The 13,847-nt window shown below is 45.7% G+C and overlaps 1 protein-coding gene across 2 annotated transcripts in view; it reads left to right on the forward strand.

Moving 5' to 3' along the window:
- Positions 1-1,330: 1,330 nt before the first annotated feature.
- Positions 1,331-13,847, forward strand: part of TRABD (TraB domain containing) — a 53,451-nt gene continuing 40,934 nt past the window's right edge. For both annotated transcript variants that reach the window (XM_034767610.1, XM_034767618.1), the window contains exon 1: positions 1,331-1,478. The gene's annotated coding sequence lies outside the window, so the exon portion shown is untranslated. The remainder of the gene's footprint in view (positions 1,479-13,847) is intronic.

Raw genomic sequence — 13,847 nt, forward strand, 5'->3', positions numbered from 1 at the left:
CTACCTCATTTTCACGGGTATTCACTGTTTTAGACATTCAATCGCCACTAACCTTCTTGGTGAAAACCAAAACAAACAAGTCATTAAGCACCTCTGGGCGAAGGGTGATAGCCCTGTGGCCAGCCAGAGACCAAATACTTCACTTGCACCACAGCTCAGAGAGCCGAGAAGAAAGAACATTTTGGTTAAGGACACCGGAGTAAAATGCTGCTCATATAGTAAGTGCCATGTGATTAAAGTCTATGGAGAATGGAGAGCGGATGGACCTTGGATTTTAAGATCTTGACCAAAATATACCCTTCACCCTATTATGTGTAGACAGTAAAGAAAGACCACATGGAAAGAACATGATTAGTCTGAGTCAGATGGAAGAAAGGCTAAGATGACCGGATTTGGATGTGTGGGTCTAGCAAGACTAGGAGTAAAATTTTCCAAAAGCATTGAAATGACTCAGGGGCCCTAAGTAACTTAGGCCCCTAGGAATCTAAATCCCATTGCCTTTGTGATACATAGGCTCCTAAGTGCCTAAGTCACCTAGGTACTTTTTTAAAAATTTACTCTCTTTGCTTCAGGCTTATCTCTAAACTTCCCCTACTTATGTGTGAAGAAATACAGTACGATGCACAGGGCTTCAGTCTAAGCTGGTGATTTAATGATACCAACAAGACTTTAAATGTCAGAAAACTATACACTAAGACCTCCATAGATTTGTTTTATGGGGAGACAGGAGGTGGCCCCTGAGTAGGAGCTATAACTTTTAAACACACACTTTAAACTCTGCCTACTGCCCCAACGCTGCTCCAAGGGAAGTAGGAGCAGGGACAGGGGCAGGACTGGGTGACTGCAGCAGCAGCATCGAGTTGGTTGATTTAGTTGGTGCTGGTCCTGCTCTGAGCAGGGGGTTGGACTAGATGCCCTCCTGAGATCCCTTCCAACCCTGAGATTCTATGATCTGCAACAACAGGCTAAGGAGAGAGGCGGGCTCTGCTGAGCCACAGATTCCCATCGGTTTCGCTATGGGCAGAGGAGCCAGCCACATCTCACAACAACACCCGCCCCTTCTGCCCCGGCGGCCGCACTGGGCAGAAGGATCGGGCAGCAGCACCAGCCACACGCCTCAGCTCCCAGCCAGGGAGAGGGGAAACCACTAGCAGCAGCGTGGCACATGCGCTGGCAGTGCACCGTGGGAGCTGTAGTTTATCATCCCTTGCTCACCCCCGCTTCCCGGTACGGCGCAGCCGGGGCGGCCAAGGGGAACTACAGCTCCCAGGGTGCAGAGCGACCCGCTTTTCTCCTCCTCCTCCCCCCCCCGCCCCGTATGAATGACTAATACAACATGTTGTCCGGCGGCTAACGTGCCCCTCGGAGCCGGAGAGCGCCGCTCGCCTTTGCTTCTCCTTCTCCTCCTCCTCGCGGCGGTGTCTGAGCAGCCGCGATCCTGCCTCCCGGGGCACTCACACGCGAGCGGGGCCCGCAAAGTAAGTCAGTGGGGGCGGGGGCTTAATTCTCCATCCCGGCTCGTCCGGGCTAAATGCACCGAGGCGGGAGCTGTTCCTCGGCGGCGGCGGCAGCAGCATGTTGTTGCCATGTTGCAGCTGTGCGGCGGGCTCAGGCACAGTTTGTGGAGTCCGGGGTCCATGCGGCAGCTACACTGTGCCTGCCTGCGACAATGTGTCCAAGAATCCGGAGCGGGGTGGGGGATGTCACATTGTTCCTCCTGCTTCACGTATTCCAGGCTCTTTACAGAGATTTTACCAGGAGGGAAGTTTAATATTAAGATCCAGGATATCCGCCTTTGCCCCCCCCCCCCTCCCCTCCGGTCTCCACGAAACATGTTTCACTCGAAAATATCTGCTCTCTTAGTGATTCTCCACCCTGAAGTGGGGTTCTTCTTTGGGCGAAGGGAGGAGTGCGTGTGAAGGAAGAGTTCAGAAAATGTCATAGTTGCCGAGCTTTTGTTTGATCAGGAAGTTGGTAGCATATGGGGTGGGGGACTGAGAAAATTCATACCGTGGAACTTTTGTAATCTTTCCAGGGGCCTTGTGACACGACAGAAACTGACCACACCATAATATTTAACGTATGTGTCACAAAGTACTTGTGTGAGGTAAAAGCTTCTTCTGATCACTTCCTGCTCTGCCCTCCTTCAACTCTTCATTCCTTTCCCAGGTGCCGGGGGTGGCTCACGTTGCTCATGGCAGTCAGGTAATTAGGAACAGGGAACTTTTAAACCTATAATTACTAGAAAGTTTTATGCAAGGTACTATTTAAATGTATGAACAGTTCTTTCCATGGGAGAAGTCCCTTCACAAGCAGAATTCTTTGGTGTTATTTTCTTAGTCAGCAAAGTTCTGGAGCTTTGTGGAGAGTTATCTTTTTAACAAACTTCAAAAGAAAATCAGAAACAGTCATGAAGGGGCAAAAGTGCATCGATTTAAACCAAAGGTTGCAAATTGTTATATCTATTGCTGAATAACTTCAAACAACTTTCAGGGTTCCCCCTCCCCACGTCATTATGTAGTGGAGAAAATAATTGAAAATCAATATTAGGTTTAAATAAGCTGTAAGCCTTAAGTTCTGCGTGAGGATGTAGAAGATGATAAAGATACAATTATTGGGGAGTGTGAATAACCAGATAGAGTGGCTGTCAGATTTGCTGTCAGCAAAGCAATGTAAGTGAAGTAGCATGTTCTCATGGACTGAACACATGGCTGGGAGGTAGGAACTCTAACCCAGAATATGCCACTGCCTTGCTAGATGGCCTTATGCAAGTTGCTTTAAACTATCTGTGCTTCCGTTCCCACTTTTGTAAAACGGAGATAAGGATATTCAGCTCAGAGCAGGACTTTAAAGGAGATATATAAAGGAGAGAAAAAAAGCCATTTTCCCCACCACCTGTCCCCTGAGCTGCATTCAGAGCCAAAGCAGCATGAAGCATTTAAAAAGGCTTTCTTTGTACATCATAGCTTTGTAGTTTCCAAGGCCAGATGGGACCACTGTTGTCCTCTAGTCTGATTGCCTGTACAACACAGGTCAGTGGCCATAGAACTTCCTCAGTATAATTCATAGAGCAAGAGTGGGCATAAACCCAATTTAGAGTAAAAAATCCATCTTTAAGACAGTGGTCCTGCAAATGGTTGCACAAATCCTTGTACAAATCCTCGTTGGCTTCAATAGGTCTGCATCCTGGTGCATGAGTCTGTATTAACAAGCAGTATGGCATGATCAGGATTGTGGTGGTTGTGTGGTGATTTGAAAACAGAAGGTGCTAAGAGCTTTTTACACTTCTGTGATTTTTGTTTGTTTTTGTTTTACTTCAGTCTTAAAAAACCAACAACAACCACTTTCCCTCCCCTCACATTTTTGTCTTCATACCAGGGCTGGCTCCAGCATTTCTGCCGCCCCAAGCAAAAAAAAAAAAAAAAAAAAAAGCCATGATCGGCAGTGGCAGTTCAGGGGCAGGTCCTCCTCTCCTAGAGGGAGTGAAGGACCTGCTGCCCCCGAATTGCCGCAGGTGCCGCCCCTCTCCCTTGGCCACCCCAAGCACCTGCTTGTTAATCTGGTGCCTGGAGCCGGCCCTGCTTCATACTCCAGTTTTCTTGTCAGATATTAGTATTGTGCCATAACTTACAGTAAACTCCTGTAAAATAAAGTGCTTGAATTAAGCTCTAAAAGTAGTCGTGGTTCACACAGACCTTGGTAGCAAATTTTTGGCCCCAAACCTGCCAGCATTTCAGCACATGCTGAACTTTACACTTGGGACTACTCCTGTGTGTTGCTGTTTGCAGGATTGGGGTATTTATTTTTAACCAGTTTCCAGGGAAAGTGTTTGACTTTTGGCTGTTTTTGTTTATTGTTTTTATAAGGGTTTACCTGTTTGAGAGACTTTCATTTTGTATTTACTGAAGTAGAAAACAACTTGACAACTGCTAACTGTTGCTTCTGGAGGAAAAATGCCCAAGAGATTAAACTTTGCAAAGTGACACTGTACCTGTGCATGCATGGCACTGTCAGTAGTTTTCCCCAAGAATTATCAAGTTTAACTATATGCCTGGAGAATGTTCATTTTGCATTGGTGTTTTGAGTAAATAAGATGGATTCTGTTCCTTTTAATGAACCTAAAATAACAAAACAAACGCACAAAATAAAAGAAATTTTCTTCTAGGACTTTCAGTCCAGCATTTTCAACAAACATTAAACTTACAGGGAAAAATACATTTACATAATATTATCTCTAGATATTTAAATTGCTTGATTATAGTGGGTTGATTGGGTTTCTTGGTCAAAAAATGGTTATAGAATTCATTGTCTTATCCTTTTTCTGTTTGTGGATTAAGCAGACTCTATCGTGTTTCAGCAATTTGATTTTTCTAGGTTTTGAGTTGTGATTGGGGGAGGGGAAGAGCTACCTGTATAGGGTGACCAGACAGCAAGTGTGAAAAATTGGGACGGGGGTGGGGGATAATAGAGCCTATATAAGAAAAAGACCCAAAAATCGGGACTGTCCCTATAAAATCGGGACATCTGGTCACCCTATACCTGTAACATCAGCATCTGTAACCCTAGCATCCCAGTGTTCTAACTGTATACTCGTGTCTTGTTTAATTCAGTGATGACAGTGTTAAATCGATTTTTTTTTTTTTTTTTTTTTTTTTTTTTTGGGTGTATTCTTACTGCTACATGCTGAAAAATTATAAATCAGGCACTGATCTAACGCCTTTCTTGTTTTTTTGGGAAAGGGAGGTGAGTGTGGAGGGGAACCACCTGGAATAGGAATAAAATGTAAAATGTCTTTGGGCGAGGGAGGGGGATGGTTACAATTTTTTTTGTTAAATACGGAGATGTAGTCTGCCTTATGCATCAAATGTCAGTGTTCTTTCTTGAGCAATAATATTGAAGCAGGTGGGCAGACTTGTAGGAAAGAGATCTTTATTGAGTATATTGAGTGGACAGATCCAAAATTTCAGGGGGTGTCGAGATCCAGTGTTCTGGTCTGGGTCTATCTCTAACAGTAAGATAAACAGAAGCTGGGCAGAGAGGTAGATACGCTGGAGCAAGGGTGGGCAAACTTTTTGGCCCGAGGGCCACATCTGGGTATGGAAATTGTATGGCAGGCCATGAACATGAATGCTCACAAAATTGGGGGTTGGGCTGCGGGAGGGCTCCAGCTGGGAGTGTGGGCTCTGGGATGGTGCTAGGGATGAGGGATTGGGGGTGCAGGAGGGTGCTCTGGGCTGGGACTGAGGGGTTCGGAGGACAGGAGGGGGATCAGGGCAGGGGTTTGGGGCACAGGAGGGAGTCAGGATGACAGGATCCGGGTGGTGCTTACCTCAAGCAGCTCCCAGAAACAGCGGCATGTCCCCCTTCTGGCTCCTACATGGAGGCGTGGCCAGGCAGCTCTGTGCGCTGCCCTGTCCACAGGTGCTGCCCCTGCAGCTCCCATTGGCCAGGAACTGCAGCCAATGGGAGCTGCGGGGGCAGCGCTTGGGGTGGGGGCAGCGTGCGGAGCCCCTGGCTGCCCCTACACATAGGAGCTGGAGAGGGGATGTGCCACTGCTTCCGGGACCCATACGTAGTGGAGCAAGCAGGGCAAGCCCCAGACCCCACTTCCCGGCGGGAGCTCAAGGGTCAGATTAAAACGTCTGGAGGGCCGGATGTGTCCCCCGCGCTGTAGTTTGCCCACCTCTGCGCTGGAGGGTAGGGATAGGGTCCAGAGAGACCTAGACAAATTGGAGGATTGGACTAAAAGAAATCTAATGAGGTTCAACAAGGGCAAGTGCAGAGTCCTGCCCTTAGGATGGAAGAATCCCATGCACTGCTACAGGCTGGTGACCGACTGGCTAAGAGGCAGTTCTGCAGAAAAGGATCTGGGGATTACAGTGGATGAGAAGCTGGATATGAGTCTACAGTGTGCCCTTGTTGCCAAGAAGGCTAACGACATATTGGGCTGCATTAGTAGGAGCAATGCCAACAGATTGAGGGGAAGTGATTATTCTTCTCTATTTGGCACTGGTGAGGCCACATCTGGGGTATTGCGTTCAGTTTTGGTGCCCCAACTACAGAAAGGATGTGGACAGGTTGGAGAGAGTCCAGCAGAGGGCAACGAAAATTATTAGGGGGCTGGGGCACATGATTTACGAGGAGAGGCTGAGGGAACTGGGCTTGTTTAGTCTGTAGAAGAGAAGAGTGCGGGGGGATTTGATAGCAGCCTTCAACTACCTGAAGCGGGGTTCCAAAGAGGATGGAGTGAGGCTGTTCTCAATGGTGGCAGATGATAGAACAAGGAGCAATGTTCTCAAGTTGCAGTGTGGGAGGTCTAGGTTGGATATTAGGAAAAATTTCACTAGGAGAGTGGTGAAGCACTAGAATGGGTTACCTAGGGAGATGGTGGAATCTCCATCCTTAGAGGTTTTTAAGGCCTGGCTTGACCAATCCCTGGCTGGGATGATTTAGTAGCGTTGGCCCTGCTTTGAGCAGGGGGTTGGACTAGATGACCTCCTGAGGTCCCTTCCAACCCTGATCTTCTATGATTTTATGAATATAAAATACTACACACATTCTTCATGGCAGAATTATTTCCAAGGAAAGCTGAAAGCACGAAGAAATCATAGCTCTGCTAGGGCCACAGAATTTGAGAACTAGCAGCCTGGAGAGTGGAATCAGCATGCATTCCTGCATCCTTAGTTTAGTTTGGTACCCGGTTCCTCCTAGACCCTGACCCTCTTTCTCCAATTCCACTCATCAACTACATATTTAACATTTTATAACAAACACAAATAATTAATTTCTAGTCCCACAAAACATCCGTAGGCCAGAGGTTACTAACACTTCGCAGATAGAGCTCTGAGAAGGCTATAGGTTCTTATACCATGCTTATCACCTTAATAACTGAGCTCTTTCCAGTAGTGCATTAAGCTACATGACTAATATCTATCACATGTGGCTTGTTCTGTCATGCTCTCTCCAGGAGAGAGAAGTGTGTGTGTGCAATGTAGTGTTTGTAACTACAGGGTCTAGTGGTAGAGGTGCAATTTCCCATCACTATTCATTGGATGCATCTCTCCAGGAAGGACTCAAACCATCTTAGCACAATACCCTGGACCCCTGCTACCTCTCTCAGGTGATACAGCAGATGTCGAATGCTGAAGAGTGGTCGAGGAGGATGAGAATAAATGCCTATTCTCTATCCATTGACAGCAGGAGATCATCCATCAGTGCCACTAAAGCATTTTCAGTCCCATGTCATGGCCTGAATCCAGATTGTGAGAAGTCTAGAATATTAGCTCCAGTTAAGACGGGTTCTTCTCGGTAAAGTCATATCTTTACCATGGTCTTTAGGCAGGCACTTAGTCCCTGAGATAATGTGATTCCTCAACAGATGACCAGATTTGGACTGTACTACTTCTGCCTCTTTATCACCTCTTTCCAAATCTGGCAACCTGTCTCTTCCTTAAATCTCTTCTAATCTTGCAGGGTTGATTTGAGGATTATTCTCGGTCCCTATTTTCTCCAGCAACCTGGTTTTTGTTCATCATAATTCAAGTGTACGTGGTGACCCTAATGAATGTAAGTGGCAATAATTTAAAACACTGAAAGGCCCAGGTAGCCTGCTGCCTCATTATCTGTCTGATGATAATAAATGGTGAGCTGCAGTTTTACAGAACCTTAGAACTTGGAGATGGGAAAGTCTTGCTGGGTTTTCTTGTTGCCAATCCCTATGGAGCAGCACAGGTTTTTTTCTTGACATGTAATCTGCGGTGCTTTGTCCTGCCCTATGTTAAACACCTCTGGATTGTATTTTCTCACTTCTGAAGTGTGCAAGTGAATGTTGGATTTCGCTTCCAGGTGTTTGAATGTGGGTAGTGAATAGCAGCAAAGTCAGCTATGCAGGAGCCTAGGGCTTGTCTAGGCTTAAAGCGCTGCAGTGGTGCAGCTGCTGCGCTTAGTGAAGATGCTACCTACGCCAGTAGGTGAGCTTCTCCCGTCAGCGTAGATATACTCCACCTCCCTGAGAGGTCGTAGCTATGTTGACAGGAGAAGCCCTCCCATTAACATTACACTGTTTTCACTGGGGATTAGGTCAGTATAACTATGTCACTCAGGGGTGTGCATTTTCCAATCAGTTTAAACTCAACTGCTGAAATATGTTGATACAAGTAATCCCTGACACACAAGAAGGCAGAACCGTGATCTGCAACCGACTGTGGTCAGAGCTAGTTGCTCCTGGTAAGTCTCAGAGGTGTGGGTGGTTCTGGGGAAATGTGTATGACATAGAGTAGGTCACCTTGGTGACGGTTTTGAAACAAGTTCCAATTCCTAAATTTGTGTCTGTTGCATCATTGGGCACCAGATTTCAGCTGATGTGTCATGTTGGATATTTGCAGTATGTAAATGGGAAAGAGATACTACTTGGAAATGAAGATGAGTTGTCTGTAAATATTGTAAGATTTTATTTATAAGCATTTAAATTGTATCAGCCTTAAATCCTTCGTACCGTTATGTTGTTTTGTGATAAAAGTAAAAAGAGACATAGGAACATACCAGTTGGTTGGCTCAACTTTCATACTGGGTAAAATATTAGGTTGGGGAAGGGAATCGTAGGTACACAAAAGGGAGCAACAGATGAGTGATAAGTATAATTGGTCACGAGGAACCCTGTATCTTCAGCTCCAAAACACAGGTTTGCGCCTACCACTTATGCAAAAAGAGTTATTTGGTTAGTGAGTAGTAGTAGGATTTTATCCTCTGTGGACCACTTGTTATAGTGGGATGGGACATACTTATCCAGCATATTACATAAGCAACATGGATTCACAATAAGCTGGCTGTACCTGACAAACTTGGTAAGCTATCTCTGACAAAATTACAGTTTTAGTATACAAAAGGAATGCAGTAGATTTTAATGTATGTAGACTTGAGTGAGATTTTAATTACACTCTTTCATTGAAAACAAACAAACAAATTGTGTTCTGTCCAAGAATATTGGAGTGTCATGGGGTGAGATGGCTCAGGGTTTGCTAATGGAGTACAGAGCCTTTTACATGTGGTTGCTGGTTTGGATCCAGCCCTGGTCACTAATGACCATTGTTACATTTCATGGTTGTTCTATGATCTAAGTGAAGTACTGTAGTGGTCTCAGTCTAGTGTCCATAGGATGAACGTTCATATTGCAGTTTGCATTAATTGGCAGAGAGGCCAGGGACTGAATGTGCATCAAGGCTGATCATCTTTCCTCTGAAGCACCTGACGCTGACCAGTGTCCGAAGACAGGATACTGGGCTAGATGGACCATTGGTCTGACCCAGTATGCTCTTTCTTGCATTCCCTCCTCCCTAGCACTGATCCCAAAAGAGCAGGGCTGAGGGATATTGGCATGAGGAAATATGCATGGCTAACAAGGACATGTGCTATCCCTGTTTGTGGGTAAAGAGGACTTCAGACTGAAGGGTTGTTGGCACAAAATTCTCTCAGCAAAAATAAAAGGTATTGGAAGTTTCAATAGGAGTTGGCACCTAGGCGCTTTTGAAAATCCCATCAGGTGCCTAAATATATTTAAAAATCTGGCCCTTGGGCTCGCAGTGCTTCAGTTTTCCATCTGTAAAATGCAGCTAATCTTGCTTCCGTACCTCAGGGTTTATGAAGATAAATGCATTAAAGAGTGTGAGATGCTCAGACACTATGGTAATGGTGGACCATATGAATACCTTAGATAGACATTGCAGACAACTAGACATGTTTATAAAAAGTTGTTGAAAGTTTGTTTCAATGAAAAATTAAAACAAGTTGTAGCAAGTTCCTTCCCACTGTTTCTGACCAGTTATACCAATAATGTTTATGCATAGACTGTAATAAACACAGAGCAGTTCTAGAAACAGAGAAAAATCTACTGTATTTCCCTAATGGAGATAATGATGATAAAATATTGGGGGAAAGTAAGCTATTTTTCAAGTTTCTGCAGAGATAATAGTGAAGAATAAATATTGGCTTAAAAAAACCTGTTTTCAAAAAAGTAGTTGACCACATCACATCATTAATAGAAAGAGAGAGAATTTTTAAAAAAAAATTTTGTTTGACTCCAATTCATTGTCTGAATGGAACAAGTTCTTTAATATTCGGGTGTGTTCAGACAAAGATGTAGGGCCAAATTCAATCCTAATGTGTGTGGGGGGGGAGGTAGCAATTTCTACTGATCTACTTAAAAGTCCTTTCTTCTTATGCTATGCTTGAAATATGTTCCTAAAAAGTGATAGTAACAACAGAGGAGGTGAGGAATGAGTCTTTAATAGTAACTTGTTTTTAGTGTCTTTCAATTAAAGTCCTATCGGAACCCTGCATTCATATGTTTGATGACTGTGTGTTTATCCTCTGTTTGCAGTGGGGAGAATAACAGATCAGAGACAGTTTCAGATACCTAATTATACAACAAGAACTGAAACAGTGTAGTGAACTAAGACACCACATGCTAGGAAAAAAACCTAATCTGCAACCAATAGTTTACTAATAGATTCCATCCAAGTTAACAGCGAGCATTTTGACACTCCTACTCTTGCTGATTCCTTTTCCCCATCATCAATGTACCTGCAGTGTTATGCATCATACACTGGCTAAACATGCTGGATGCCATCCTGAATTGACCTTGGAATACCCACCATTGATGAGGCTGCCTGGAGAATACAAGGCCTGGTGCAATACAGTGCCAGCCTTTACTTTGGAGAAATCTGCTTTTTCACTATATCCTTTATTTTTTCATTTCGTTTTATGCTGGATAGGAATTACTGGAAAAGTATGTCCCTTCCTTCAAAGATCTTCAAGGAAATCTGGGTAGCCAACCTTTCCCTCCCTTTTCCCCCCCTCCCACAAATCTTTTAGGGGAAGATATTGCAGTCTCTTCTCCCCAATCCATGAAATGTAAGTGAAGATGGCTGCCTGCCCAGCTGTCTTGCAGCAGGAGGATGAAAATAGTAATACCATCACCTAGATCTTATGCATTGCTTTTCATGAGGGAACTTTAATCAGTTTCCCCATTTTACAGATTGGGCAACTGAGGCACAGGGAGGTGAAGTGACTTGCCCGAGGTCACCCAGCAGGCCGGTGGCAGAGCCAGGAAAAGAACTCAGGTCTCCTGAGTCCTAATCCTATGCTCTCTCCACTAGGAAACACTGCTGTGGTTAAAGAAATGTCCCTGTCTCACTGCTGCTATGGGCTGCACTGACCCTGGGGTCTTTGACCTGTGGAAGGCTTTGCATACATTCGAAATACCAATCTTCTTTTGTTGCAGTGCTGAGACCCATGAATAGAAATTAGGGAATCTCAAGAAATTACCCAGTGTTATGTGGTTATATATGTTACTGTATTACATACAAAAAGAAACTACAATATAAGAATGTTAAAAGTTGAAAAGTCAAGCACTGGAAAGTTAGGAAAAGCCTGAATTAAGGTTGCCCATGTAGCAAGAGTCCGAGTGGCTCTTTTTTGCTTCGGCGCAGCAGGGGGTGCGTGCTCAAAATTTTTTTACTGATGGGGTGTGTGATCAAAAAAGTTTGGAGAGCACTGTTCTAGGCAATGGGGATGGGAAGGGGGGGAGTGCCTGCTGGCGAGAGCCGAGCGGAGCTGCTTGCACGCCTCTACCTAAGAGCCAGACCTGCTGCTGGCTGCTTCTGGGCCACAGCGCAGTCTGCAGTGCCAGGACAGGTGGGAAGCCTGCCTCTGCACCTCGGCTGCGCTGCTGATCAGGAGCCACCGGAGGTAAGCCTGCACCCCAATCTCTGGCCCTGAGCCCCCCCAAACCTGGAACCCCTTCTGCACCCCTAACTCCTCATCCCCAGCCCCACCCCAGAGCCCTGCCCCTTCCCAGACTCCTATCCCCTGCCCCAGCACTGAGCCCCCTCCTGCACCCCAAACCCCTCATCCCTGGCCTCATCCCAAAGTCTGCACCCCTTGCCCCAGCCCTGAGCCCCGCCAAACCCAGAGCCCCCTACTGCACCACAAACTCCTCATCCATGGCCCCAGCCCAAAGCCCTGACTCCCTCCTGCACCCCAAACCCCTCATCCCCAGCCCCACCCCAGAGCTTGCACCCCCAGCCCAGAGCCCTGACGCCCCTCCTACACCCCAACCCCTTGCCCTGTTATACCAATAGAATAAAAACCAGCAGGATCTTATTAAGAGGGATAAGGCAAAGATGCCACATTTATTGTAAATATAATGATAAAGCAAAAGATAAAAGTAAACAATGTTGTTTGACCACTTATTCCTATCACTATTTATTCCTTATACATATACATATATATAGATTCATTCATACAATCATTCATTCAAATTCTGTATAGGTGTTATAATTACCTGCCTAGAAGTTGCTCATGCCAAGTTACTGGCCAGGTATCTTGGTCATGAGGATAGAGCGGAGTCTGTGTCAGGTGCACCTGATGCTCCTGGAGGCTGGCAGCAGAACCAGAGACTCAAAGTCATCAGTCTTGAGAGTTCATTCTTCTAGGATTTAATTCCTATGTTAGTCTATGGGAACTGTTTCATTCTGCTGTTGCTGACTCAATCAGCAGATGGCACATTCCTGGTGGCTCCAAACTGTCCAAAGTTTGTGTTTCTCATCCTTCCAGGTGATGGGGTGGATCCCAGTTTACCCTCCGGGGGTTCTGGTGGTCCACTTTACACATTCTTCGGCTGATGGATACTCCCTTTCTAGGCTGGCACCGCCTTAACCATTCATGTACATCACGCATTCATCAATGTACATTCCATATCTTAACCATATTTTAATTTACTGTCTCCACCACTTTGGGGTGTGTGCTAATTCATTTGAGACTCCGGGCCCTTTAATCACAGAGGGTGGGGGTCTGTTCCTAGGAGCGGTTGCTGTTACAAGGAAGTGAAAGTCACTTAACAGCTGGAGGCTCACAGCAGGGGTGATAACAGTGTTCACTTCAAGAATAAAGTCAATTAATTTGTTTGTAAGTTTTACATAGTAATAAAGTATCTTTCACAGGATAGATACAATCAATGGTTTCTACAGACAGAAGCTTACAAGTTTTAACAGAAGACCCAAGAGATTTTTGTACTTGGTGAAACTGTTGGATTTTAAAGTGTGGGGGACAAATTATGGGGGTCACTGTCACTTGGGGGAATCACTGTTAGTACCTTCTTTAATATCTCTACAGCCCCAGCACAGAGCCCCCTCCCACACCCTGAACCCCTCATTCCTGGCCCCACCCTGCAGCCCTCACCCCCGCACTCCAACCCTGTGCTCCAACCCTGAACCCCTCCCAAACCCCTCATCCCCAGCTCCGTTGGGTTGCGGGCATTCTTCAATGGGGTCCCCAGAAAAAAAGTTTGAAAACCACTGGACTAGCTGACTCTTGCGGTCCCTTCTAACCCTATGATTCTATGAACAAGTGGGCTGAATTAAGGTTGCACAGACAACTTTCATGCTGGCAGGTCCTAATTTCTGAGGGCTGGGTTTTGCAATCTCATTTTGGGTGGTGGTGGGAGGAGGGGGAGGGTTTAAAAAGCAAACTGAAAAAACCAAATATCTTTATATGGAACCATATTGACTCCCACATGGATCACCAGCAGAGTTGGAACCTTTAGATCCAGAGCACAAACCTCTGCCACTTGGGCTAAATGAGTAATTTATAGCACTGGTAGGTTATCTTCAGTGTAGGCCAGCCAGCAGAGAGAGGGCGATGAGGCATGCGCTTTGTCGGGGGGGAGGGGTTACAGCTATTTGCTGACAGCATAGGAGTGTTGAGACTAGGACAGGGGTTCTCAAACTGGGGGTCAGGACCCCTCATGGGGTTACAAGGTTATTACATGGAGGGTCATGAGCTGTCTGCCT

Source organism: Trachemys scripta, chromosome 1 (genome assembly GCF_013100865.1).
Source record: "Trachemys scripta elegans isolate TJP31775 chromosome 1, CAS_Tse_1.0, whole genome shotgun sequence".
NCBI classification, from domain to species: Eukaryota; Metazoa; Chordata; order Testudines; family Emydidae; genus Trachemys; species Trachemys scripta.